Consider the following 18,661-nt stretch of genomic DNA (forward strand, 5'->3'; position numbering starts at 1 on the left):
CAGAAATAATTTTTTGGTTGATCCCTGTATTTCACAAAACCACTATTACCATGAACATCAATAATACTAGGTATGTGCATAACATTATCATTTTCAATTTTCAGTATTACTCCTCATTCCCATCCCACAGTCCATAGTCTTCTGTCATCATATATTTTGTAGTGTCCATTACTTCTTTACATATAGTTAACAAATGTTATTTCAGTTCCTTTGCTTCAACTTCAGTTCTAAACTGGATCATTATTATTTTTTTTTTGTCTGTAAAAGGCATGCATGACATATTCTGACCATGGATAAATGTTTTTCTTTTGTTCATATGCACCCCAAAAAATTTCCATGGCCTGCCCAGTCTCAAATATCAAGTCACAAAAAGTCACTTTATTAATTAAAATTAATGCTCTTACCTCTTTTGCTTTGACACTCAGAGGTGCTATGACAGAGTCCCAAACCTTATAACTGTCCAAACATTCTTCTGTTTTACAGCTCACATGTACTGTATACTTCTTTTTTGTTTCTTTTATTTCTTCTTTCTTCTTTGCTCCTTCTCCCACTGTTTGTGCATAAGTTTTTGCTCTTGAACTTTTTCTGGCACAGTCTCTGCTTCTCCTTTCTCTTCTTCTGTTTTCTCCATGATGTCACTCCACGAAATTGATGTTCCACTTTCTGGTTCACTTTGGTTTACCATTTTTTTCCAAATAAGCATCTCACAACCCTTCCAATTGGAGGGTTGTAATTGTGCATTTATTGGAGGTAACTATATTTCCTTCAATCTTCTCTGAAAGTTTTCCTCTGAATCCATCTCTGTTACAGCTACAATCTCCTTTTCTTCCACTAGCACTGTTTTTCTGCAACCACAGCATCAGAAAAAAAATATCTGGTAGCAATTCTACCATTTCAACTGCATTTTCATCAACCTTCACTTCATTTTCAGCCAAAGCTGAATCAGCCATATTTTCCAGCTGCCTCTGCACCTGGACAGGAAACAGGAAGTCAGGATGTCTAACACATAAATCCTTCCCCCAACTACCAAGAGTAGGGAAGTTCCTTGATGCCCTGTCTAAATCTACACTAGTAATATATATATATATATATATATATATATATATATATATATATATATATATACCACCTTGGGTCTCCCTTGAAAAGAGGCTACTAGCCTAGTGGGACTAACCTGGTCAACAAAGTGTAAATAAATAAAATACTTCATACATACTTCATACATAAATAATCTGCTCAGCAACATATTAAAAGTAGCCTCTTAAGTGTACTTCATCCTTTAACTGACTTTTTAAAAAAATTACCCTGGACATGAGAAAGTGCTGAAGCCTAAGCATATAGCAAAGTTAAATAAATACTATCAACAGCACCAGTGCTCTAGCATCATATAATGTCACAAAACTAGCAACAGTGACAGCAGATGTTAGTAGCTATAGCTTAGGTGCAGCATTGCTCATTTTGGATGAATGTGCTTTATTTCTTGTTGCCTATTGCTCCAGAATGCTAATGAAAAACAGCTGTATTTGCAGATCAAAAAATAATGCCTTACAAGTGTGTGAGCATGTGAGAATTTTTCCAGATACCTAATATGCCTATATGGAGTTTCTAACTTCAGACTGACCACAAACCACCCATTCCATGATCACAAACCATTTATCAATTCCTGTGTCCTAGACAAAGTACCACAGAGGTTCCAGAGACCTTCCATGATCACAAACCATTTATCAATTCCTGTGTCCTAGACAAAGTACCACAGAGGTTCCAGAGACTGAAAATGAGACTGTGAAGGCTCAATACCAGAGGAAAAAAATATGCTTGAGATACAATTATTTGCTGCATTTGTGCTATCTAAAAATAATGTAAGTGACAAACCATTATCTAAAATCATAAAAGCCTCTGCCACTTATATTCAAAGCATAATGACTATTAGGCCAATGTCTACTAAGAGATTAGACAAGCTTAATCAAGCTAGCCAAAATGTTTGAGAGTTGCAAGCTGTTATTCAACATGTGGGTAATAGATAGCTAAATTACCAGGCACAAACCAAAAAGCTTGAGCACAAGTGCTATACTGTCAGATTGTGAGCCAGATTCAATAAAGCCTACACTAAGTGTACATTGTTCTGAGGGAACAGACAACACAGACATAACTCACACCTTTCTCCTCCTAATTTTAGTTTTCCAATTGATGTTCTTGCAGTTTAAATATTGACAGAGATTCATGAAGGTTACCACAAAGTGTAGACAACATGTACACTTAGTGCAATCTTTCTGAGTGACTAGAAAGCACAAAAATGTGATGAGTATTATTGAATACATATCATGTACACTTAGTGTACACTTAGTGTAGGCTTTACTAAATCTGGCCCTGCATCTATCACAGCATAATGACTAATCGTTATATCAAGACAGAATTGTAGTACCCTCATCACAGTGAGGAAAAATGTTATGTGAAATGCATGAAAGTCATTAAGGTCTTACAAAATGTTGAAAAAGAGCCAAAATGGCAATATGGTGGCTAAACATCAACCAAAGCTTCATACCTCTAGAGTCATTATGTAAATTCTTTATTGTGAATAACCAAATGCAAAGACAAAAGTCATTAATTTATTTATTTCATTTATTTATTTTATTTTATATTTGTTTACCAGGAAAGTCCAACTGGACACAAGTCCTTTTTCAGTGGAGACCTGGGGAGAAAAGCTCCACATGAAACAGAAGATATTAAAATATACGTAGACAGGCTAACATACAACACAAAGGAAATGTTATATTTACACAAAATAACATAGAGCAATAGTAATTGTGTAAATACTGATGCACAGTTTAAACATAGCTGTCAGAGAAATGAATATAAAACAATAATATTAGGTGAATCTAGAAAGTAAAATGGGGATGTTAAAATTTTGAAGAAAAAATCAATAGCTGCCCTTACCACAAGATAAAAGCTAACTTGTGTAAGCGTGAAAGCAAACACTGCCTCATGGCTGTGGATTATTACTATTTTGACATATAAATAATCCATTTCCACCCATAACTAGCAGAAAAGTGATAGCCAGATTCAAACTGATGTTCTTGTGGTATGAATTGTCTATTAAACTTGTTAAAGATAACAGTAAAGTGAATTACACAGATCCTTAGACACCATGTATGAACAGATAGTTTAATGAAATAAAAGCAAATACATTTTTACAGATTGTTTCATCAAGCTGAGTACAAAAAAATATAAAAGCAGTCTTTTTAAATAGCAAATGCCTTACATAATTAATGATGTCACTTCCTTCATTGTGTAACTATCTACACTTTACCAGCCTTTTATAATAAAAACTTTTCATTATATTTAATATTAAAACATAATATACAAAAATAATTCTAGGAGGCGATATACACCCTAATCCTGGCCCCACCTATCACAATGAACACAATGATAATTCTCTCCCATGCACTTCTGTAACTAAACAACAGCCAATCCCCAACTCTGGTGATCTCATTTGTGCTGCAATAAATGTTAGAAGTATAAGAAATAAAACTGCTGAACTATGTCTGGATTATCAAACATAATCCTGATGTTCTCACTGTAACTAAAACTTGGTTGAAACCCAGAATAAACAACTCAGAAATTATACCTCCTAGTTATAATATCATCTATAATGACCATATAAAGAGGAAAGGAGGTGGTATTACATTTCTCTTACAGTAAACCAACACCAAAATTCAGTTCAGCAGAGCTTCTTATTGCTTTCCTCAAAATAGAAAGTTATAAACAAATCTGTATTGCTGTCCTTTATATCCCTCCTGGTGACAATACAGCTATATTGGAAGATATCCTATATTGGATATCCATAACATTCCCTCAACTAATAATATTACTAGGTGATGTGAATGTCAACTGGTTGGACGTAAACTCTAACCTACCTGCATCTAGCATGAACTTATATGGTTTCACACAACTAATTAATAGCCCCACACATTACAGCAAGACATCAGATTTTGTATTGGGCTGGAGCCTAGTATCAGACCCCAGCAAATACTCCACCACAGGTACAATGTCAGATTCTCTCAGTTATCATCTCCCAATCTATATAACTAAACCTCTCACACATCCAGTTAAACAGCATATTTATAAAACAGCATGCAACTTTTCCAGGTTTAACCCAGAAATGTTCATTACTGCACTACCATCTATTAACTGGAACTTCCTAACCCCCCTCCCCCAGACGATGCTATAAATGAATTCAACACAACTTTTCTAAATATGCTAAATAGCCATGCACCTCCTAGAAAGAAGAGACTAAAAACAAATAATGCAATTTGGCTATCCAAAAAGAGTAGAATGCTAATGCAGGATAGAGAAAATGCATGGAAAAAAATGGCAAAAATATAAAACACCTCAATGTCTTGAAAACGTCAGAACAAAGCCCTAAAAAAATTTGGACATTCGTTAAAGAAATCTTACATCCAGGCCAACAATTCAATCCAACCCCCCTCCCAGATAATTCATCACTTGAAACTGCAATACAATTCATCTCTTATGTTATAGATAATATAGCATCTTTAGCTAAGGATACCGCAACATCTAATCCCTTCCCTGCACAGCAGCCACATATCACCACACCACTTTCACCTTCAAACCTGTGCCGACATCCTATATAAAACTACTCTTAAACAAACTTAAACCAGGTTTATTACATTTTGTCAAATGGGTATTCAGCAAATACCCATTCGTTGAACAGCTATTTATCGAAGCCGCTCTTCATCGAATTGTGAATTTTAACTAGGGCACACAAGCGGTTGGCCACCTGAATGACTGCAAAAAATAAAAATAAAAATTTAAAACCTGCCAAGGTGGAGGACTGTGCCCCCCACACCCCCCAATTAAATATACTAGCTGCAAAATTGCACTACAGTGGGGAAAAGGGCAAATTCCAAATGGTGGCCAACTGCTGGTTTACCCTAGTTAAAATCTGCAATTCGATGTAGAGTCACTTTGATAAATAGGTGTTTGATGAAAGGGTAATCATTGAATACCCATTCAATGAATTGATATAGACCAACTTAAATTGTGCTCTTCTTCGCCTGATGACCTTCCAAGTGAGTACCTAAAAAGAGCAGCCAATAGCATTGCCTATCCTGTCTCAATCCTTATAAATACATATATCCAGGAACCCCACATTCCCTCTCTTTTGAAAAAGTCACACATTATCCCTCTGCACAAAGGAGAAAATTCAACAGACATTTATAACTTTGGACTTATAGCAATCTTATCTCCCTTTTCCAAAATACTTGAACAATGTATTTGAAAACAATTGCTACACTATCTTCTGCCAGAGGAACTCTGATCACCTATACAACATGGCTTCCATCCTTCACATAGTACTAGCACTGCCCTTCTAACCTATATAGATACCATCAATAAAACTAGAGATAATGGCAAACTCCTCTCTTCCTTATTTTTAGAACAAACTAAAGAAAATTCACTGAAAAACTAGTAATCCCAAGGCAAACACTCCACCAGGCAGCAATGACACCAATGTAGTTCAGTCAATCTTTTATTTAGAGCTTTCGTCAGGTAAAATGACTTCTTCAGAATACAACCTGTTTAAAAAAAACAAAGTTTAAATAATACCCCTTGACCAATCACTACAATATGCATTACATCATTTCCCTTCTTAGTGTCATTAATATTAATGCATACAAGATTGTATTAAAATATACATATAAAACCAAACAAAAGATTTTAAATTGTTAAAACATTAATACAGATACTAATGCATATTAATATCCCAACTATACAATGTATAAATTCATGTATAATTCATAACATGAACATAGATTTAAGTCTTAACAAAGGGCACAAGAAAATCTTGTCATTTAACCCTGGGGCCTGGTAATCATTTAGTTTTATTTGCCACTTCAATTCCAAAAATTCCAAAAAATCTTCTACTGGTCCCCCCCATGGTCCCAAATCAACCTGTTCTACAACAAAAAATCTAAACCCATGCTGAGGGTGACTGTTAATATGTTTATAAAGGGCATTTTTTCATTTTTTGTTTAATATCATAAAGGTGTTGGTAAATTCTTGATCTAAGTGCATTCTTTGTTTTTCCCACATAGTAACTCTCACAAGTCACATAGTGCCACATATATCACTCCTTTACTGTAACAATAATGCTTTTTCCCTGTTTTTATACATCCAAAATTCTTGATCTTAATGCTCACAGATTCCATCATATAAGGGCATTGGGGGCATCTTCCACACTTAAAACTCCCGCCTAGCTGCCCAAAATTCTTGTTTTTCCTTACTAATAGTCCTTCTAATGAGGTATCTTTCTTATAGACCACAACAGGGTTGTCCCCTATTTTTTCTTTAACATCAATGTCCATATGGAATAGTCTCCAATATTTGTTGATAATGTTCTTAATATCATAAAAATTGAATGTAAAAGTCAGTGTTAATGCACATCCAAAACTGTGTGTCCTGATTCCCTCATCATCTATTCTGTCAGAATTCTCCTTAGCTAAGAGGGGGAAAAAGTGCCCACTTGTCCTTTTATTTTTAACCTCAATCACTATGTAATTTATGAACATCTCAGGGTACCCTCTCTTCTCTAACATATCCTTCATAATGTCACATTCAGTTTTAAAATCATCAGGCTCAGACACCATCCCGGCTAATCTTACATATTGGCCTTTTACCAGTGCCTCGTGAAGTGTAATAAAGAATTTGAATAAGTTGCTTTTCTATACAGTCGGAAAGTGAAATATTCTCTTTCATAATGTTTTGTGATGGTAACATCCAAGTAATTGACTAAATCAAGATCTTTGTTCATGGTAAATCTTAAAAAGTAGTTGTTTTATTAATGAAAGTGAAAAACCTATTCAGGTCATATTCACTCCCCTTCCAGAACAGGACAATATCATGCAGTTACCACCCATACAGTACCCATGAAGTCCTGATTTCAGAATTGAACACATACAAATCTTCCCATTGTGCCAATACAATATTAGCAAACACTGGAGCACAGCAAGCACCCATTGCAACACCTCAAACTTTGTTTAAAAAGGTGCCCTTCAAAAGTAATGAAATTATTCTTAAGTACAATTTCCATACAAGCTCGAATTGTTAATATTGTATTATGGTCTAATGTACTATTACTACATAGAAAATCATAAAACCACTCAAGCCCTATTTGATGAGGTATTACTGAAAATAAATCACAAACATCTATAGTAACAAGAATCAGGTTTTTATCAAACCTATCATGTTTGATTTTCCTGAGAAAATCCCATGAATCCCTAATTATTGAGGCCCATCCATCTAAAATGTGCTTGACCTTTTCATCAATAAATTTAGCAATACTAAAGGTTTGAGATACTTTTGCATCTACTATTGGTCGCATTGGTGGGTCAGAGATAGATTTATGAATCTTTGGGATCCCAAATATCATTGGGATCCTAGGGTGTTTTGTCTCTAAAAATTCAAAAGTCTCTAAGGTGATTTGTCCATTGAGTACCATTTGTTCAAGGTCCAAATCTATGTTACGATAAGCTGTACTCAATTTGTTTTGTGAAACTTCTAAATATACATCACTATATAGTAGCTCAAACATTTTACTGTTATAATCATTGTAGTCCATGATTACCAGGCCCCCATCCTTGTCAGGTTTCATGATTCTAGTTTCTTTCTGTCCAATAATATTTTCCAATACAGTTATTTCTCTCTCAGATAAATTTTTCATGTTAGAGGTGTTGTTGTATAATACCCCTCTAATCTCAGTTTCACATAACCCTTCAAATATATGTACCAAAGTGTTTGGCGGCGGAAAAAATGTACTAGGTCTCCGTAATCTATCACAATTAATCCCTATGTCAGAGTTGGAAAAGTGTAAAGCCAAATTAATTTTCCTAGTGAACAATTTTAACTGTAAAATAATATCCACTATATTAGCTTTTCTTTCTGGTACAAAATTAAGTCCCTTTGAAAGCAAATTGGCCCATTCAGTACTTACTGGGACTTGGTTGAAGTTGTAAATACTGAAGTCCCCAATTTCATTCACTACAATATTGCAGTTGTTGGAATTGGTAGTATCACAATCATTAGTAATCTCTGGTGGGGGCTCCATCTCCCCCTCCATGGAATTTCTTGTGAATTGTCCATATATCTCCCATAGCCTTGCCTCCCCTGCCTCTGGTTCATTAATCTTGCCGATCTCCTCAGGGCAGGTTGGTCTAAAGGGAATCCAGCATTATTGTTATTTTGCTCAAATACTTCTGTATCATACCCTTCTAATGACTCATTCCTATGTTCCCTTGTTGGGCTTTGTTGCCCCCTCAGTGGGTCAGGGTATGCCTTGCCCCCATCATAATCAACCTTAACTCTCCACAACTTCTTTTGTTTCCTGTTTTTTAATTCAGCTAATTCAATATTAATCTGATTAAATACAGCTTGAAACTCAAGTTTCTTTAAGTCAAACAATAAATCATTTTTTATACTAGTGTCCAGTGCATTAATGTCTCTCAACAGTAGAGCTATTTTTCTATTGTTATCAGATATAAGTATTTCTAATAACTCACAGCCTTGTCGATTAAAGAACCGCAAAAGTTCTTTATGCTAACCCAGTCGGGTATTTCCAAAGCCGTAGTCCTTTCGGTATTTATTCTCGTTTGATGCACTCCAAGAGGTATTAATTCTCAAGTTGGAGCTTCTTGTATTTGGAAAGTAAATCTTTGAAAGTAAAGAGCTGCTGGTCTAATGTACCCTGGTTAGTGTTATTGTTCCTCGCTTGGTCAAGCCCAAACTCCATTTTCAACCATTCTTCCACCAAAAAGTTTGTGTTAGGGTCATTTCGTGCCTCACCCAAACTTGAAGAAACCGGAAATGTTGAAAGTCCGTTACGTGAAGAGCAACCCTCACAAGCATCATCTTGGCAGCCAGTCCTTTGGCCAGAGGTTAAGGAAGAGAAAATTGACTGCTGCGTGTTTACACTACTTCCTTGATTAAACTTGCCAATGTTGCGATCGTTCATTAATCTATCCACTTTAGTGGAAAGATCAGCAACTGTCTGCATAAGTGTAGTTACAGACCTGAGTACAGTTTGTAAGTCCGAGCCATCAGTACCAGCCAAATGTTCACCTTCATTCATGTTGAACAAACTAAAGAAAGTTCACTGAAAAATTAGTAATCCCAAGGCAAACACTCCACCAGGCAGCAATGACACCAATGTGGTTCAGTCAATCTTTTATTTATCACTTTCGTCAGGTAAAATGACTTCTTCAGAATACAACCTGTTTAAAAAACACAAAGTGAGTACCTAAAAAGAGCAGCCAATAGCATTGCCTATCCTGTCTCAATCCTTATAAATACGTATATCCAGGAACCCTACATTCCCTCTCTTTTGAAAAAGTCACACATTATCTCTCTGCACAAAGGAGAAAATTCAACAGACATTTATAACTTTGGACTTATAGCAATCTTATCTCCCTTCTCCAAAATACTTGAACAATGTATTTGAAAACAATTGCTACACTATCTTCTGCCAGAGGAACTCTTATCACCTACACAACATGGCTTCTGTCCTTCACATAGTACTAGCACTGCCCTTCTAACCTATATAGATACCGTCAATAAAACTAGAGATAATGGTAAACTCCTCTCTTCCTTATTTATAGACTTGTCTAAAGCTTTCAACACAGTTTTTTACAGCAAACTCCCACTATAAATGTCCTCACTAGGTCTCTCTCAGCCCACCCTTCTGTGGATCAAAAGCTACCTGTCCAATAGATATCCGCCAGTAAAATGGCACTCCGTGCTCTCTCTTTACCTCCCAGTCATCACTGGCATCCCACAAGGCTCTGTCCTCTGTTTCCTCCTATTTAACATTTTCACCAACACCCTCTACACATCCACACAACAAGCCAACCTAATACAATACAACATGGTCCACCTCCAAAAAGTTACTCAGGAAGCTTTAGCAGCCACTGAAACATGGCTTCGTAATTCATAACTCATGCTCAACCAAAAAAAACAAAACTTAAGGTCCTCTCTCTTGATAATACAACCATTGAAGTCACTTCTCATAGCAAACTATTATGGGTGATAGTGGATGATAATCAAACATTTGACCTGCATATACATAACTGAATAAGAAAAACTCATCAAAAACTAGGGATGTGGGGGACGTGGCCAAGATGTCAGAGAGATAACAACACTTTTTTGATGCTCTGCTTAACAGAAATTTCTCTGACAGGAAATTTTCTTAATATTATTTTATAAACATCTAAGTTTTCTTTCACCTATATATTTAGATACAGTGGATTATTTTTTTCTACAAATATTTCAATTTTGGTGAATAGAAAGTGAATTACATCCTGTCAGAAGTACAGCAGCTGAATATAACAGACTCTGTCAGCCATGAGTCATTCAAAAGCCTCTCTCCAGGAAACTTCCATGAAGAAAGAATTACAAACAATGGTACCCAGTATTCAAGATCTTTCCATGAAAATGGACAATTTAGAAAAAATCATGGAAAACATGAAGAAAGAAAATAGAAAGCAGATTGAAGAATTCAAGGAGATAATTACAAGACACACAGACCAGATAACAGAAATTGAAGAATCTCTTAATGAAATAGATGGAAGACAGCATGAAAATGATAGCCAGATTGACTTCTTACTAAAGCAAAACACCGCACTTTCAGATAAAGTGGAGGACCTAGAATCAAGGTCACGAAGAAATAATATTAGAATATACGGCATACCTGGAAAAATGGAAGGAAATAACACAATACAGTTCTTGAATGACTGGTTGCCTAAGACACTAAACCTACCTGAATCTCTCTCTTTTGGGATAGAGAGAGCTCACAGGTCATTGTCAAATATGTCTGTGTCAAAAAATCCAAATGCTTCAAGAACCATTATTGTAAAATTTTTATCATCTCAAGACAAGGACTTAATCCTGAGAACAGCATGGGCAGGTAATCCTATACAAATTAATGGTCGAAACATAAGATTTGACAATGACTATACCTCTACTATAATAAGTAAAAGAAAAGCCTGCATTCCTCTCATTAAAAATCTGAAGAAAGCTGAAATTAAAGCACAAATCATTTTTCCTGCCAGAATTAAAATACATCTATCTGAAGGAATAAAAATATTTAATAATCTTGATGACACCTCTGAATATGTGAAAAAGAATAAGATTTTGGAAAACACTGAAGATATGGACATCTCATTACCTAGTTTAAAAAGGCAGGCAACAAATGGAAAAATGTTATCGATTGATAAAACAAGCAAGAAGCTTAAGGGTAAATAATACAAATGAAGCTCTTCTACAATCCCTTCAAATCCCAAAATTTTTGTGCTACAAATCACCTACATCGGGGAAAAACATACATGTTAAGGTAAAAAAAATCATTTAATATTCATTAAGTATGCTTATTTATTTATTTTTAAATTTATTTGCTGTTTAAAAGCCTTTAATACAAATACGCTAGAATGTTAAACATAGATGTTAAAATTCTAAATCTTCCCTTGACAGAGTGTATTATTAGTTGGCAACTGCAATGTAGCAATACCATAGAAATATTGGTTAAAACAAGAACCCCCTTAATACCGGATACTGTATGTGTATTAGATTATGATGATATAGATCGCTCCGATAAGTGAAATGAAGGCTCCCCATCTCAGTGCAATTAAATGAAAGTGTAGCCCCTTTTTGCATCAGCGGACTTTCTCTCCTGTTAAATGTCATGTTATGCTTGGGTACTTTTAGAGCTAAAGGATATAACTTAATGTGACTTGTACTAAATAGTTTAAAAGGTATTGGAATTGTTCTTTATCATAATAAGAGAAGATTGTTTTCTTTCTAAGAATCCCGTCATGACATGTAAAAATGCATTCTCATACACTTGAAAGGTTTGTGTCTTTACTAAATGTGGTTTGTGGGTCCATCTGCGAGATGTATTTTCTGATGAAAGGGACAGGAGGGTTTGTATGCTTGATATCAGATACATTGGGCAGTAAAATTGATAGTTACAGAGAATTTAATATTTATATAAAATGGCAGTTGTTTTTTTTTTTTTGTACTTCATATACATGCTTTTTGAGTAACATATTCTGAATGCACATCACGAGTATCTCGTGAACAGTTTATCATAGCTGCTGCAGATTCCTAGTGCTAGCTTTTTTTACCACCAAAATTCAAATGTTAAAGTGGTCAGATCTTCTTTGTAATACAAGAGACTTATGCATGGTCATATGAACTTTCATTACCAGAAAATTATCACATACCAAGAAAAACATAGACATATATAAAGGTCCTTTTACTAAACCAATGTTGATGCCTATGTTGTTCCCTTCATAATAAGTTTTCTGATGACATGTTTTACAAAGTAGTTTACACTTGATCATTAGTTGGCAGCTGTAGCTAACAGATACAGTGAAAACATAGACTAGGGCATCTGATCCTTTTTGGTTAGCAGAGCAGAAAGCGGCATATGCAATGGTTATAAAGTCACTAAAATACATTATCTATTGGGGGTTAATGTGTTCTTATTATTTTTAAAGTAGATTTTGGGGCAGCTATGTATTTTCTGTGCTTTCATCTTGATATCTTCATCCCCAATCTTCTTGATTATATGAGTTGGTTGATGGCAATACTGCTGGATTGGGGAAGCCAAAGCTGCAGACAGACCATTACAATAAATAATAATTCTGTTATAAAAGGGTGAAATAATATATTGGGGCAGGAAAAAATTTGGTTCCAAAGAAAAGGAGACAGTTCTGCTTAGAGAATGATCTTAGTTGTTACTGAAGTGATGCTTTTGCCTCACGCGTCAGTGATAGTAGTAGAAGACTGTTGGGGGGGGCAGTGCAAATTGGGGATAGTTACTCTTGACTTATAGTTACTACTTTCATCAGGACATGAGGACAGTTGTTATTTCCAAAGGTAGCCTTTACTTTTTAACTGCTTTTCTAATTAATAGTTTACATTATGTTGGATTTATAGTGAATGGTGAAATTGTGATCGACTTAATCCACCTCCAGCTACATAAGTGCATGCTACAATCTGACATTTACACTAATATTCATAAAATATTGAATGTTTTACTGTCTGTAGACTACATTTTCTAGCAAAAGATATATTGCATGGTGAAAATGTGTTAATGTATTTTGTTAAAAAGGACAACTTAAGGGAACACATTATTACTATAACATCTAAAACTGAAGTGTCCTTGAAGGTTGAAAGCTGTGACTTCATTATATGATATTTTTATCAAAATCAAGCTACACTACATAGTTTCTTTAGACTCACATCTTTGGAAAGAAAAGCTAATGTTTTTGATGATTACACAGATCTATATACCTGCATAGATATTTGTGCAACTAAAATATTATCTTCTCATGTAAAAAATTCTCATTAGTACATCTTTATTTTAAATATCTTTAATACCTTAAGAAATTATTTAAGGTTAATCAGATATGTTTTTTTTTTTTTTTTTTTTTAGGGGAAGGAAAAACTGGTGATTTTATATCTTATATAAAAGGAAAATACGCCTATAGGCTATATATTAATATGCTGATTCTATAGTAAATATTAACACTGTTTCACAGACAAGTTCATACAGGAATGTTTTGTCACATGATAAATGTTCTTATTTTTATACATAAACTTCTTTACTGAATTCTTAGATAAGTAGGTTTTGATCTAATGTAGTATACTAGATTAAGATCTGTATTAGTATAGAATAGACATAAATGAATATGATATACTATGTCATGATACAAGTTTAAAGACACTGTTCTTAAAAATTTTGAAAATTACATTATTCATGGTAATTGATGTTTTTCCACAATATCTCGTACATAGTAATACCTATTCATCCTGGAGAATTAATAGGTTGTAGTTTGTTGATTCAATAAAATATTAGGTAGTAGCATTAGAGAACGATAGTCTTGAGCACTAAGGATGATAGAGGGTGGTATTGATGACTTCTTCATCAATCCAGGAACTAGATGTTCCATGGTTAGTTTTGTATATAGTTATATTTTCATCTTCTCTGAACATTACTTGTTAATTAAGTCCAGAATAGTATTTATCCATCAAAAGCTTAAAGTAATCAATGTCTGGGTTTAAATGTCTGTCTCTGAATGCAAATGGTCTTAATAACCCTACTAAAACAGGAAGGTTACTCAAATACCTAGCATCTAATAAAGCTGACATTATATTTTTGCAAGAAACGCACATTATTCAGAAAGATCTAGAAAAAATGGCTTTTAAAGGTTATAGAATTCTAGCTGAATCTCATTTCCAAACAAAGAGAAGAGGAACCATGATTTTGTGGAAAAATACATTACCAATATCTAAAATAATTAACAGTTTCTCTGATAAAAATGGTATGTTGCGTCTAGTAGTATTGGAATTGAATAAGAAATATTTTACTTTAGCAAATATGTACTGGCTACCTGGTATTGGTGCTAAATCTGCAAACAAATATTTGGAAATAATAACAGCAAATTCTAAAGGAGATATCATTTTGGAAGGTGATTTTAATTGTATTCTATCATCTAAAGATACCACTAATGTCAGCAATATTAAGATATCTGCATCAGCCAAAAAATTGATAGATTTTTGTCTCATTATATAACCTAAAAGACATATACATGATCAAAGAGCAGAGGTTTCTCAATTTTACTCATTTTTCTTATAGATATCATGCACAGACGACTATTGATAAAGTGTTTATATCTGACAGCCTATTATCTACGACTCAAGATGTAGTGATTACATCATGCCCTCTGTCAGACCACAATGCCATACTATTTAAAATTAAAATTAAACCAAACAAGCTTATTCATTGGCAGAGACTACCAGCCTATATTATTAAGATAAAAGGATTCAAAGAATGGTTTATAAAGGAAGTAAACTATTATATTGAACTTAATAATAATAATACAAATAAAGTGTTTATTTGGGACTCTTTAAAATCTTATATATATATATATATATATGGGAAAATAAAATCCTGGTATTTACATAAAAGGAAAGAATGGGTCAAAGAATTATTAAATCTACATTTGAAAATTGACACTTTAAAAAAGAACTTACACCCCAAAGAATTGGGCTCGAATCTGGAATTAAAACAACTAAATCTCGAATATTTAGAAATTCTTAGTCATAAAGTAGCAATTAATTTAGAGCGGTTAAAATTACAATCTTCTTCATCTAATCCAAAACATATGCATAGATTAGCAGCCAAAACGAAACGTTTTCACAAGAGTAAACACATAATTGAAATATTAGACACATCTAAACACAATTCAAAATCTTCTTCAGATCTAAAAGATATTTTAGAGATTTTTCGTTCATATCATGAAACAATGAATAAAGCAAACTTAAACTTTACTAATAATAGTTCAAAAATAGAATTTCTAAAAAAAAACAATATAAATAATAAACTTTCTAAAGAACAAAATAATAGATTATTTAAATCAATATCATTAATAGAAGTTAAAGAAAGAATACAAAATCTTAAAAATAATAAAGCCCCTGGTCTTGATGGCATAATAAGTGAATTATATAAAATTTTCCCTGATTCTGCTTTGAAGATATTAATGAAAGCAACCTTGAGAAAGTTTGAATAAGTGACAAACTTTGTCCTTCTTGGAAATATTCGCTAATTTCTCCCATTCTAAAGCAAGATAAGGACTCCAAATTTGTTTCATCATATCGTCCTATTTCCCTATTAAATATAGATTATAAAATATTTACGTCTATTTTAGCAAACAGATTAAATCAAATGATGCCGACTTTAATAAACAATGATCAAACAGGTTTTATACTGAACAGAAAAGTTCAGGATAATACTATTAGACTTTTAACTTTAATAGATTTTGCAAATAAAAAAAAGAATTATCACTCATCAGTCTAGATCTAGATAAAGCATTTGATTCTATTAACTGGACATACTTATTTATGGTATTAAAAGAATATAATTTCTCCTCAGAAATCTTAAATTTGTTAAAAACATTATATGAAGGTTCTATATCATATATTAAAATCGGCGCTTTTTTATCTGGCCCACTTAAAATTCTAAAAGGCACTAGACAAGGTTGCCATTTATCCCCACTAGCAATAGAACCATTTGCTAATTTTATAAGAAACAATATAAACATAAAATGTTTTGATGTTAATAAGAACTATTCTTCTAAAATTTTACTCTTTGCAGATGATATCTTATTAACTATTGGAAATATTGATTCGTCTATTGATCACATTATCAGATCATTAAAACTCTTTGAGGAAATCTCAAACCTTAGATTTAACCAAAACAAAACAGAAACTATTCTCATCAATAAAAAAATGAATAACACTGTATCTAATTACAATAACTTTAACTGGACCAATGATAAATTGAAATATCTAGGGGTTCATATTCTGTCTAAATGGAAGGACACTATAAATATAAATTATAAAATTTTATTAAATAAAATCACAGAATACATTAATAGATGGAAGAAAATGTTCTTTACTATAGAAGAAAGATTATCTCTGATAAAAATGATTCTGTTACCAAAAATTATTTTTTATCTTCAAATATTATTGGCTCCTCCTTCTAGAAAACAACTTAAACACATAAACACTATATTAATTAAATTTATATGGTATCTTCAAAAACCAAGGATTAAATATGATTGGCACTATAAAAACTGGATTGAAGGAACGATTGCTTTTCCAAATTTTGAGCTTTATGCTGATGCCATTATTCTTAATATAACAAGTCTGCGGTTAAGTCAAAAATACCATTCAAATTGGAAAAATGTACACAAAACAATACTATTAAGTAATTTTGACAAGTGTTTCAAAAACATATGTTGTTCTGAAAATATTAAGCTATTTATAGTTATTAAAGAATTCTTCTTCAACAATGAGCAGGAAAAATCACATCTTATTCCTATAATTAAATATATCTTGCAAAATTTTAAAAAAGTAATGAATAAGAACCTTTTGAACAACAATTTGTCCATTCTAATGTTTCCAATAATCTTAACCAAGGGATGCTTTGATTCCTTTAACATGATGAAAATAAAAACTATGGAAGAAAATGGGTTATTATTCTGGCATCAGTTTTTAGGAACTAATAATATTTATGATACTACCTACCTTTTAGCCAGGTATAATATCTACCAAAATAACTGGTTAAATATTCAAATCTTCAGAGAATTTATTTTAACGGAATTTAAAAGACATCATTTTCCTGCTATAACAGACCTCCCCAAAAAATTATCCATCCTCTTTGACTTTACCAATATAGGCTATAATAATGGTATCTCATTGTCAAGATTTTACAACATTCTTAGATCAGATCTAATAATATTAGATGACAATTTATGGAAATATATCAACAATTTCAACAACTCCCAAATACATATAAATGATAAAACTTTAATTCTCAGATCTGTTTACCATACCTCTTCTTCCACATATTGGAAAATTTTACATGGAAATTTATTCATAGAAGTTTTATTACACCAAAAAGCCTCTAGAATAAGCAAGAAAGATTTTAATAGATGTTGGAGATGCGAGGAGCTAATAGATGCCGACTGGGCACATATGTTTTTAGAATGCAGAGCAATAACCACATTTTGGATGGAGTTTAAAAATGTTATTAAAGCTTTGTGGTCGGACAGATGTGAGATCTCTGATTCTATGATACCTTTTCATGCACCAATGCCAAGGTATGTTCCACTGAATCAAATGAACCTCTTTTGAACTCTACTTGCTATAGCAAGAAAAACTATTACTAGAAATTGGAAATGTAAAAATAACCTCTCATTTAAGGAATTTATATCTTTTACTAAGATTATTTGTAGTAGGGAATTACAAACAGCTATGTTACACTCCTCAAACATGACTCATAAACAAATTGCCTGGATAAAGCTTAAAAAACTATTAGACAAAATGTAATGTTATTGAAGATTTGGTATCTATTTTGGACTTTGTATATAGTTTTTGTTAAAATTTGATATTATGTTGTTTTTTCTTGTTACAAATTGTAATTATACTCTTGAAAATCAATAAAAAAATATGAGGAAAAAAAAAAAAAACTAGGGATGTTTTACAGAGCCAAAAACTTTCTCAATGACACAACTAAACCTGCACTTGCTACTACGTATCTCCTCCCCACTCTTCTTTATGTTGTTCCCATCCTTACTAACCTCCAGGCTTCACAAAAATTAAAACTTGAACAATGCTATAACAAAGTTGCTAAATTTGCAGCACATAGCCCTTTACGAACCCACCTCTCTATAGCACTGAACTGAGAAGCCTAAATTGGTTAGAACTGTCACCTCAACTAACATATACACAACTTCCTACCACCTATAAAATTATCCAGCATCCTTCTGCCTGCTCAGCAGTAAAAAACATTCAACACAACTATGTTCGCAGTCGGTTAGTGCAATCCAGTGACCACAAACTCTTGTCTATCTACAAACTTAGCAAATCTGCTGGGCATTGTCTACACTTATCAAGGTTGCTAAGGTGTGGAATGCCTTATTTGTATCCATCAGGTCTATGCCCTCCCTCCCATCTTTCAAAACCACTTTGAAAGTCTTCCCAGCTAAAATCTTGCTCTGTTCTTGCTCAAAACCAGGATAAACTA

The sequence above is a fragment of the Protopterus annectens genome, chromosome 11.part0, assembly GCF_019279795.1.
Source record: "Protopterus annectens isolate FY-2018-M chromosome 11.part0, PAN1.0, whole genome shotgun sequence".
NCBI classification, from domain to species: Eukaryota; Metazoa; Chordata; order Ceratodontiformes; family Protopteridae; genus Protopterus; species Protopterus annectens.